Genomic DNA, 11,983 nt, shown 5'->3' with positions numbered 1-11,983 from the left:
AAATGCACATGAACACTTTTCAGACGGTGGCTAGTATGCATAAGGCAAACTTTTTACGCATGGTGCGAGAGTAATTTATATTTGTTAGATATATTATTTTTTAATCTAAGGCCAAGATTTTTCCTTCTTTTTCTTTTTTCTGTTTTTTCATTCTCATACCCTTCCTAATTTATCCTTTTGTCCTCATCTTTCGCTGCAACAACATTACACCACTATCGCTGCAACCATCAAGGGCCTATGGAGATGACACCACTGCAACTACCACGGTGATGACATTGAAGGAAGCAAACAATGACGAAACTAGTGCAACCACCATGGTGACACCTTTTCTCAAATCTTAAAAACATATGCAAACAACCTTCTATTTCTCAAATTGGAAAAAAATATGATCCCCCGTCTCGGATCTGAAAAAACCTATAATTGCCTCCCTTTCTCATTGTCAACTTCTCTCCTCATTGAAAGAACAAAGAAGAAGAACAAAAACACAATATTCATAAATTGATTTGAGAAAGATCCAAAAACATGGGTGACAATCAGAAACAAAAAATAATAAGATCAAGAAATACAAAAATGATAGATCAAGAAAACCAACAACAACAAAAAATCTCAGATCCAAAAACACATAGCAGATAAAAAACTAGATAACAAATCAGATCCATAACTTCGTTGCAATGCCTGCAACAATTGTTGTTGCCACCTCATTCATGTGCAAAGGTTGGGTTCTCACTGTTGTTTAGCTCTACGACGACATTGTTAGAACCTAAGACATTGAACAATGCAAGGTCCCTCAAAATCTTTGTTTTTTATGATAACGGATGCATTAAACTTTGTATGAACTAATGAATTTATCTAGGGGATACAACAATACACCATCCAATTGATTGAATTGTAATCTCTTAAGCTTATATGATACATTCTCTAAGTGTCCACAAAGTGGAACTTGATTTATTAAAGTTAACATACAATGTCCAATATGCTGTGAAGAAACAACCATCGAAATGCATTATGAAAATCAATACCAAAGTACTAAGAAGCTTTGCATGTCCAAAAGGACATAACTAACTTACATAAATGCTTTATACTGTGTTAGTTAACTTCCATATGATTACACAGTACACATGGAAGCATCTCGAGGATTATTGTTGTTCTAGAAACTCTTATCATTTGAATTATCCTCTCGATGATCGATTTGAAATTTTCCTAATATTTGAATTTCAAGTTTCTGTGTTCTTATAGACAGAGAAGGAGAATATTCTGGCAAGAGCCCACAATAGTACAAGTAGTGGAGCAGATGATGTGTTGCAACAAAAAGCAACTATACTATTAGTTTCCTCTCTTTCTCCTCTCCACGCTACCACATAGCAACCTTGACAGCACAGAGACAACGATCTTATCAAGGAAGGCTCTAATCTTGTAACAGATACCTTCACTGAAGTCTATAAAAGGAGTCTCAAGGCTCAACACAAAATACACAATTGTTATCAATTTTCTGAAGTACTGAAACTCTGTCAAATCATTGGATGATCATATACTTGTGCTTAAAGAGTCATTCTTTACTTTGTAGAGCTATTTGTTTGTATTCGAGCTACATTGTATATCCTCTCTTTAAGAGTTTTGAATCTTCTAATATTTCAAATTGTTGTTTGGAATGTCAGAAGTGACTTAGTGACAAAAGAATACCTAAGTGTTTGTTAATCTCAGTGGAAGATTAAGGGTGTGCCAAGAGTGATCTTTAGAGAACACTTGTTGTAGACAGAAGTGGCAATGTATAATACTTGTTTGTAGTCCATTTTGTGATTAATGGATCTCATCAAGGATTTGAAGAAGAGCTGAACATAGCTCATGAATTTGAGTGAACTTGTATACTCTAGCTTTTGATATAACTTGTTTTATCTTAATTTAGTTACTCTTTTCGCACCTTGGACGTACAAGCTTTGCAAAAGTTTCTTTGTAAAAATCTATTATATTTGTTGGACATTTTCAGTTAAAACTATTTTCAAAGAAAAATAGTTTTAAGTTGTTGGACACTATCTTGAAGAGCACCACATTTCAAACTTTTACTAGATTTACACTTATGAAAATCTCTATCTTGCGAAAAAGCTTTCAAGTTTTATCTAACACATTATTCATACCCCCTCTTTTCTTGTGTGTTCCTTGTATTTCAGGCACAAAGCAAGATCTATGGTGGAGACATCGTGCTCACAACCATCGTCATCACTGCCACATGCGCACGAAGGTTGGGCACTTGTGCCTTTCAGTGTTTTGAAGTGACACCAATGGTGGTGTTTTGTCTCCTTGTTTGGTCACAAACAAGACAAAGACGAAGAAGAACGTGAACGAAATGACATCATGGCATGGAGTAGTAGAAGCTTTGCCAATCTCAGTGTAACAAAAAGCATCGCACCACCGCTTTCTATGTCATTATCGGCTTAGGTATTTCCCCTTGTGTAATGACCCATCACCGTTACATGGAACTAGGAACTAACTTAAGGGAAAGAATTTATTTTAATTCATTTAAAACTCTTCAAATAATTTATTTATGAAAGTATTTGTAAACTTTTCATGTTTTAAAGACCCAAAAACTAAAATGCAAGGTATCAAGATAAAACATCACATGATATATATACATAACCAAAAATTCCAGGTGCCCTATGGCACTCCATCATAATATAAACTTATACAACATTAGACCAAATCAAAATTCCTCAAAACATGCATATAGACATAACTTTATGAATATAAACTTCCTAGACTTTGAGCTGGTCAACATTGTACATAACTATCAAGAGGAAACAAAAAGGGAAACCACATCTTCACATCCAGGTATGCATGTCCATGAAGCCTTAAGGGACAAGGGTCACCTCCTAACCATTTGCTCCCCACATACATCAGATACAGGATCATCGCAAGCACAAACCACACGTGCAACAACGCAAGGGTACGCTTACCAAAAACAAACATACTAAATAGTATACAACTTATTAATTAAAGCATAATCAATCATCATATATATATATATAATGTAATATTAGAATATCATACATACTGCATAAATCATAAGGTTCAGATAATAGAGCATCTCATAAAATCATCAGTTCATCAACCATCACATTAAGGTTCAATCATCATACATCATCATCATCATCTTCATTAGCTAATCAATCATCACCACCATGATTCAAACATCATGATCACCAATCCATCAAACATTGACATCGAAGATAAACTCGACTCCATGGAAATTTCACCTTTGAGTGATTAATCCAAGTACATCCCTTAACATGGTCACACTCTATGATCTGACCATTCGAGGAGACTCGAATTAATCCTGTGGAAGAAGTGTGGTTTTATCAAAAATGGATGAGTGTGAGTAGTGACTTACCTTGGTAAGGCTTGCAAAGACCTTAACCTATATAGGGAATCAACCACTCATCCATTCTATAGGCCCATTTGGCCTTAGCCACCATGATAACCATCGACACTAGGTAAAGGGCCTTCTTAGCATCCCCAACTTACGTGCCTACTCACAACAACATTAACTAAACTTGAATTTTTTGAGGTTTAAGATACGAAACCTCTGTATCCACCATTTCACTCATGGTTAGTCTCAAGGATCCAAGCTTCACCATCAACAACAATTCATCCTATATGCACTAAAAAGGTTGCTAATCCCCCTAGGAAGTAATTATCAACACCTTGATATGCCATTCAAAGTCAAAACATAAGGGTGGTCTTAGGAAGATACTCCACTAGGTGATATCCTTGAGTTGCTTTAGTGAGGCAGAGCTTTGGCATGGAACTCACCCTCCCAAGTATGTGACACCCTCTACCTCGACATATATATAAATAAATAAAATATATAAAAATATTGGTAAAAAAATACACATGGGTAAAAGGTTCACATTCACTTTACTATTACCAAATAAAACTATAATTAAAAATATATTCGGCTCAAAACAAGGCCGTCAAAATTTACAAAAAAAAATGTTTTGTTAAATCAGTGAGGTAAAATAAAATAGACTAACATCATGCAATTAATATAGAAACTTATGCCCCCAATGTCACATCCTATCAGAGCATTGTGTCCCGACGTCCTTCACCACAAGGTTCCTTAAAGAAATTCACCTAGTCATCTGCTCCCTCGAACACAAAGTTCAAGATCATCACAGGATCCAAACACAAACAACACACAGGAAGTGAGTTATCACATTCCTAACTAATGGAGAGAAATAAGATAACATGTAGGTATAAATATCATATAAACAAAATAAAACTGACATAGCTCAGGTCATTTCACCATTTTGTCGCCCAACATCACATCACAACACAACACATTTTATTCATTTTCACAACATTCATGTACTCAAGGATCAAAACACAATGTCATCAAGTCAATCAATATCGATCAATACACAAGCGTTATGCAACATATACACTAAGACTCAATCCTATATGCAATGTGGTACCATGTCAGTGAAAAACCATGTCAGGCACTTAGGAGTACATGACTAGACAAACCACACATTAGCAAGTCAGGTCACTCTCACTAGGTAAGATCATAGGGAGACCAGTCAGGGTCATGGTGTTTTGCGAGAATGCTCCAACCATATGGAATCAACATAGACTTAAAGGAGCACTCAAATCGGGTGACCCCCAAGGCCTACACTCTGAAGGGTTCGTTAGGGCCTCTCCCTCCTGATTCAGGTCCAACCCAGAAAATATTTTAGCACACAGACTCTATCTATGAACTGTACAAAACACATGACTCCTCAATTGTTCTCAAATAGTTCATCTCATCGCCCTTAAAGGGTCTTAGTATTAACTCGTCGCCCTTAAAGGGTCTTAGCATTAACTCGTCGCCCTTAAAGGGTCTTAGCATTAACTCGTCGCCCTTAAAGGGACTTAGCATTAACTCATCGCCCTTAAAGGGACTTAGCATTAACTTGTCGCCCTTAAAGGTTCTTATAGTCGTGTGATTATACAATTCATAGTTCAACACTCAATGCACACAACATTTCAATCACATACATACACAATTTATCACATACACTCGATCTCAACCACAATGGTATAATCTCAATTAACACGTTATCACACCTCATGAATCATATACACTTTACCTATAAACTATGCAATATACACAACTACTCAATTGTTTTCAAAATCATTTTAACTCGTCGGGTTCCTACAGTGAATTCCATCACAATACTCGTCGCCCTTAAAGGGTATTACAATTGTGTGATTGCACAGTTCATAGCTCACAGGTTCAAATTATCACATGCTCACAATTTGAATCACCATTTCATAATCTCAATATAACAATTTATACAAAAGTTTATCACAACTTGGGGAGTAAAACCCCTCAAATAATTTCACACAATTATACCAAAATCAATTAATCAAAATCATGGATATATATAAAAAATTAAAACACCAATATCACTCTATTTTATCAACCAATTTGCATCAGGACATCAATATTGTATTTATAATAATAAAGGAAAAATTATAATTTAATAAACATTCCAAAATAAACTCAATTTAATTTTCTAAGGATCCCTATACATGTTCATTCTAACCTCAATTGCGATAAACTCATCCCTTACCTCGATGTAGTCCCTCAAGCGTTCTCCATTATCAATTGTGATGTTTTTGGTGCTCTCTAGAGCTCCTCCTCCGGTTGCTCTGTTAGGGTTCCCAAACGTTAGGGAAAAGGAGAAGGGATTGAAACCTCCATTTGTACTATCTTCGTGCAATTTCATTTTCTCTCTCCAAAATTATTATCTCACAAATCCCAACGGTGAAGGTGTGAGAAATTGAATTTCAAACCACATATAAAAATTGCATGATAATCCAACGGTTATCAAAACCAAAATCATAGTTTTACTGAGATAGTTTTGGTTTTCTGCGGGAAAAGAAAAGGCTATGATGCGAAGTTTATTTCTCTCAGCTCCAACATCTTTTTGTGATTTCCAACGGTGAGAATGCTCATAATTGAGTTTTGAACTTGGTTCTTAAATTTCACGATGATCCAACAGTGAATGAGTCCAAGATCATCATGTTTCTGAGACAGGTTTGGTGGTACGCGGGAAAAGAGAAAGTTTTGGATGGAAGAGCGAGGAAAATGAAATTGAGAAAAAGAGGAGGCACGTCTCTATTTATAGCTAGATACTCGCAACCTGTTATTTACTCTATTTATTTATTTTTATTATTTTATAAAAACAAACTATATTGTATTTCCTATCAAATGAATAAATAAAATATTCTTTTTATTTTCTCTCAAACCATTTTTTAATTAATAAAATTATTTTTCCTTATTTATTTAATTATAAAAATCTCATCATTTTTTTCTAAAACTCTATTTATTTATAAATACAATCATTTTTTAAATTAGTTTACGAAAAATGGAATATTACAAAGTATACTATTTTCCAACAACCATAGAAATCTTCCTAAAGGATATAGTTAACTCCTTTTCACACATATGAATGGTTCTTAAAAACAAAATTTTCATCCACAACAATCACACTTTCTCACAAATTCATTCACCAATCTCAACACCATAAGGTGTTATATTATCATAGATTCACTATCCATATGTTCAACACACTTATGAACCCACCTATAGTTCGATAAGCATAGTAAGACATTCCAATATCTTGAATTCTTGCAAATAACTCACCAAAAACTCATATGAATGTGAATCTCATGATCTCAACATAAAGTCAACTCTAGTAATAAAACAACATCATCTCAACCACATCTCATATCATTATCAAGAAATCCACCAACACAACTCAAGACATTCATCAATTAACATAATTATCTCATCATTAATATAATATTCTCAACAATAAGATCATAGACCAATCAAATCATTATAATTATGCATCACTCTACCATTATAAAAACTTTCCACTTCATGTTTAAGGTTATCAAAACATCTCATAAGTTTTGGGTTACTATCTCCTTCATTTTCTATTATGTGCCTATGGCTTTCATAGCTTATAAACTTGATAATTAAATATATACTAACTCAATTAGGTTGATTCTTGTCTCATTTGAAAGCTAAGAAGATTTTCTCTAACTTTCATGTTTGCCCAAGGACTTAGGTTGGGAGCATACTATGCCTAAAATTACAATCTATATGAAAATTTTACTTTGGCAACAACTTGACCTTTGATCACTAAGTTGGTCATTTCTATTACTATGCACGATATTTGTAAGTGAGACCAAAGCCATTAATTATTTAACATCCAGGGCTACAACTTTCACGAAGGACATTTTTCCAAATTTGGACTCTACAATTGAGTTTTGGCCTTTGTAATCAATTATAACTCATTGTATTCGATTACAATAGAGCTCGGGTCAACAAAACAATCTAGGCTCGATTTAGTTAATCACAAATATATGTAATCGGTTAAAACAAACCTAGAACTCAAAAATCAGCCCCGATAGCTCATTTTAATCGATTACTGCATACTGTAATCAATTAAAATGATTCTAAACTACAAAAAACATAGTTTTTACACCAAAACCTCATATTTCATGAAAAACAAAATCAATCCTTTCAACCCAAAATGTTCAATAACAAAGTTAAGCTTCAACAAAGCATTTTCTATCACTACAATGCATTCAAAACAAGAAAGATGTGAGCTTCTTGTACCTTTATAGAAGCAAAAAGTGAACTTTGTGAAGAAGAAAGAGAAAGGAATGAAATTTGGGTCCAAGGAGGAGCTTTCCTCCACTGCAATAGCAAGCCCATCAGAACATACAACATCACCCAAAACCCAAAAATGACCACAACTGCAATAAAAAACATGAAAACAAATATTGTTCATGAGCTCCCATGGGTGGTCTATAAGAAAAATGAAAAATGGAGTTAAACGGAGGAAGAAGAGGTGTTTACCCCTTTATGGCTCAACCAAACAATATCCATGAGAAAGGAAAAAAGTCTTCTTTGATCACCAACACCAAACCTCAAGCTTCTAGGATTTGGGTCTCTCTTGGAGAAGAGAAGAGAAAGAGAGCCACTTGCAAATGCAAATATGAATTGTGAGGGTTAAGGAATGGTTTATGACCCTTACAATTCTTCTTTTATATTTAGGCTTCCTCTAAGAACACCCACCCCCTAACATACATCAAGGTCCATCTACTCAGGCCCAAACTCACTACAGCTCAATAAACACACACTAACATAAGCATGACGTCACCACGAAAATAATTAATTTATATCAGGCACTTAAATTAAATTTAATTGCTCTTGTAATTTAATAAAAGCCACTTAATTAGGCATTATGAAAAACACAATGTTACACCTTGGGTAACAAAGGTTGCACATTCGAAACAGAAGTAAGGATGGACAAATCCAAAAAAGAAAAAAAGAGAATAAAAAAGAAAAAAGAAATAAAAATATAATAATCAATTTTAAAGTTAAAATATTAGATGGTTGTTATTACTCTCACACCATGAATAAAAAGTTTGCCTTACGAACCCTATCCATCCTCCACTATTCAATCCACTTCTAGTGCGTTCATTGTTTATTTTAGTTTAGAAGTTTTCAACATGTGAGGACATGTTTTCTAATTACAAGCGATGCTTAATGCTTACATTATGTTTTCTAATCACACCATGTCACATTTTAATCTAGATACAAAGAAACATGAAACCATACAATAATTTTAATTTATTTATAAAGTAACATAAAACAATATAAAAATATTATATAATTGTATATACTTTTTAATTTTTTTACCACTTCTAACTTTATTTCCTAGGCCATCATACCTCTAAATTAAGTCCAAAGTCAGTCTGAATATACCTCAATATGATTAGTGTAACTTTAAGAGAAAAAAAAGTGACGATGAAGGTGACTCGTATGAAAGAAGGGAATAACAAAATAATTGATGTATAGTATGTGATAGTAATACCATAGTAGCAGACATAGTCTATGTAGGGATGACAATGGATAAGGTCTGGATAGGGTCCTATAGTATCTGTCCCCATACCTATGTTTAAAAACAATACCCATATCCATTCTCATACCTGTGCTAGGTACTTATATTTTCATGCCTGTGCCTATGACCCACACTTATGTATAATGTTAATAATAATAAATCAATAAAAAGTAATTAAAACAATTACTACAACTGTAGTTAAAATCCATTCTTAAATAATCCAAACAGAACATTAAAAATATACACACATAATATTAAAGATAAGCAAACATAACATTGGTTCGTCCAAACTCAGGTCATAAATAAACAAAATTAGAAAGTTAATAATCCAACATAGTGATTGTTAAAGTTAATATTCTAATTGCTTAATAAAAACTCTGATTTAAACTTGGACATCATGTAGTGATGGTACTCTCCAAGACTTGTCAAAAAAGAATATATTGAAACTAATTAGGTTAGAATTATATGTTATAATTAAAAAAACACATGATTAGATAGGATATTTAACGTTATCATCATAATCAACTTATCCATATTTTTGCAAACATTTATCTCCAAGTCTATATATTGCTTTGGTCAACCAATACCAGTAGAATAAGAACATGAAAAGAAGACTAAGGATTAGACAGTCTAAAACAGTAACTAAAACTACAATAAAAGATAAAACAATTCTAATTGAATAAATAAAATACTACAATGTTCATTACCTTGTTGCTTATGTTTCAACTAGCTTTGTGCACACATAAGTGCCTCCAAAGTAAACTCATGAAGGGCTAGAATGATGAGGACTCAGCATCCTACTTCCCGTGCCAAAAGCAGATTCTAAAGCAACAATTGAAATTGGGATTGTCAAAACATCCTTAGCAATTTTCTGCATAATTGGATACTTGGTCCTATTTGTTTTCCACCATCCAAGAAAGTCAAAAGTAGCACTCTTAGGCAAAACTTTCTCATCCAATTAGATATCAATTTCAGACTTTGTTTGTGTCTCAATTGTATCATTCACAAATAAGTCATAATCACTAAGAAAATTGCTAACATTTAGATTATATTCAAGTTTAAATCAATATCATTTGCACGTGAAGTTGAATTTTCCACTATTCCCTTAGTCTTAGCTTGATACCCTTTAAACAATGAGTAGCACAATCTCTTCATATTGTTTTTTTTATCATTATTCCTTGATATTGTTAAATTCAATTGAAGATGCACTTCCATAAAGCTTGGGGGAAAAAAATACTCCAACAACTTCAATTTATATCTTGGATATAAAATAATAGCAATTTGTATATTCCATATATATATATATATGGGGAATGCTAATGCACTCACACCATTTTTTAAGTATGAGTGCATTATCAACCAACACCAAAATATTTGAACAAAAAAAAACAATGAGTTCTATGGTTTTAGTAAGCTTAATTTAAGGATATTATAGTCAATTTCTTAAAACATCATTTCTCTCTCCTTTCTCATATCTTACCAGCATTACCTTTCTCCTCACCTACCTGTTATGAAAATAAATATATATTTTTATTTTAATTCATTGTATTTTTTTAATTTCAAGAAGTAAATAAGATTGATATGAAAATGTAAGTTTTTCCTAAATTAATAAGAAAATATGAAAATTCATCTTTCCAAGCACCGAAAGAAGAACAAATTAGGGTACATAAACACCAAACAACCCTCCCTTGTCCAATGGTTAATTTAACTAGAAGCAAAATATACACGTGTATTTAAAATTGGAACTGAAAATTTAATTGAGATTCAAGAAGCTACACATACATATATAACAGAAGGAAATAACAGAAGGAAAGACAAAATGTGGGTGAAGATTAGTAAAAAATGAAGTAATTACTATCAAAGAACAATCAAAATATGAAAATTAGGAAAAAAACCAGCATTTTTAAATTAATCTGATTTACTTTCCTTAATAAGTACTTAATTTTTTATATAAAAATACTATAAATTGAAATATACATTTATTTATATAATATATTTTTATAATAAATTTATATTATGGTGAGATGTGAAAAACAAGAGAGGAGAAAGATTTTAAATATTTAATGTTGTTTAGAGACCAGAAAGGAGAAAAAAAAGTGATGTTTTAAAAATCTTGGTTCCGCTGACACCATAATTACCAGTGACAAAACTCCTAATTAATCTTCGGACTTCATGCTACACCGCCTCCCATAAACTAATTGATGCCCTCTTTTATTTCTTATTTTAATTTCTATTAATATCATCCATGGTGACTAAGCTTTGGGAATTTATTCATGAAGTGCAAATTTTTGTTAGGTTACTAAGGCAATTAAATCACCAGTAATTTACACTTTTTGGGACTCTAAGGTATCTTCGGATGGTGGGGACTAATATATTGAAGTACGAAAATTTGTTTAAGTGATTGATCTAATTTTAAAAATATTAATTTTATGTGTAGAATTAAATATATGATCATCTAGTAGAAAAAAATTAAATAAATATCAACTCAAAAACTTATTTTTACGTCACTACTAGAAAAATGGCTTTTTACGACGGTTATTAAGTGCTTTTAACAACGGTTGTAAACCGTCGTTGTATATAACGTCGTTGAAACGAAATTGCTTTTTACGGCGGTTATTATAATAACCGTCTTTGAAAGTTAGAACAATTCAAAGACAGTTATTATTGAATAACCGTCTCTGAATGTTGCGTCTGCTTCAACATTCAAAGACGGTTATTTGATAATAACCGTCTTTGAAAGCTGCGTCTGCTTCAACATTCAAAGACGTTTATTATGTAATAACTGTCTTTGAATGCAGTGTTTAGTTCAACATTCAAAGACGGTTATTTGATAATAACCGTCTTTGAATGCTACGTCTGCTTCGACATTAAAAGACGTTTATTATGTAATAACCATCTTTGAATGTTGCGCCTGTTTCGACATTCAAAGATGGTCATTAGATAATAACCGTCTTTGAATGCTGCGTCTGTTGATGAGGATTAATGACTTTACTACATATGACATTTAAAAGAAAGCACAAACGGGT

The sequence above is a fragment of the Glycine max genome, chromosome 4 (genome assembly GCF_000004515.6).
Source record: "Glycine max cultivar Williams 82 chromosome 4, Glycine_max_v4.0, whole genome shotgun sequence".
Lineage (NCBI taxonomy): Eukaryota > Viridiplantae > Streptophyta > Magnoliopsida > Fabales > Fabaceae > Glycine > Glycine max.
Note: the sequence above shows the minus strand (reverse complement) of the source record.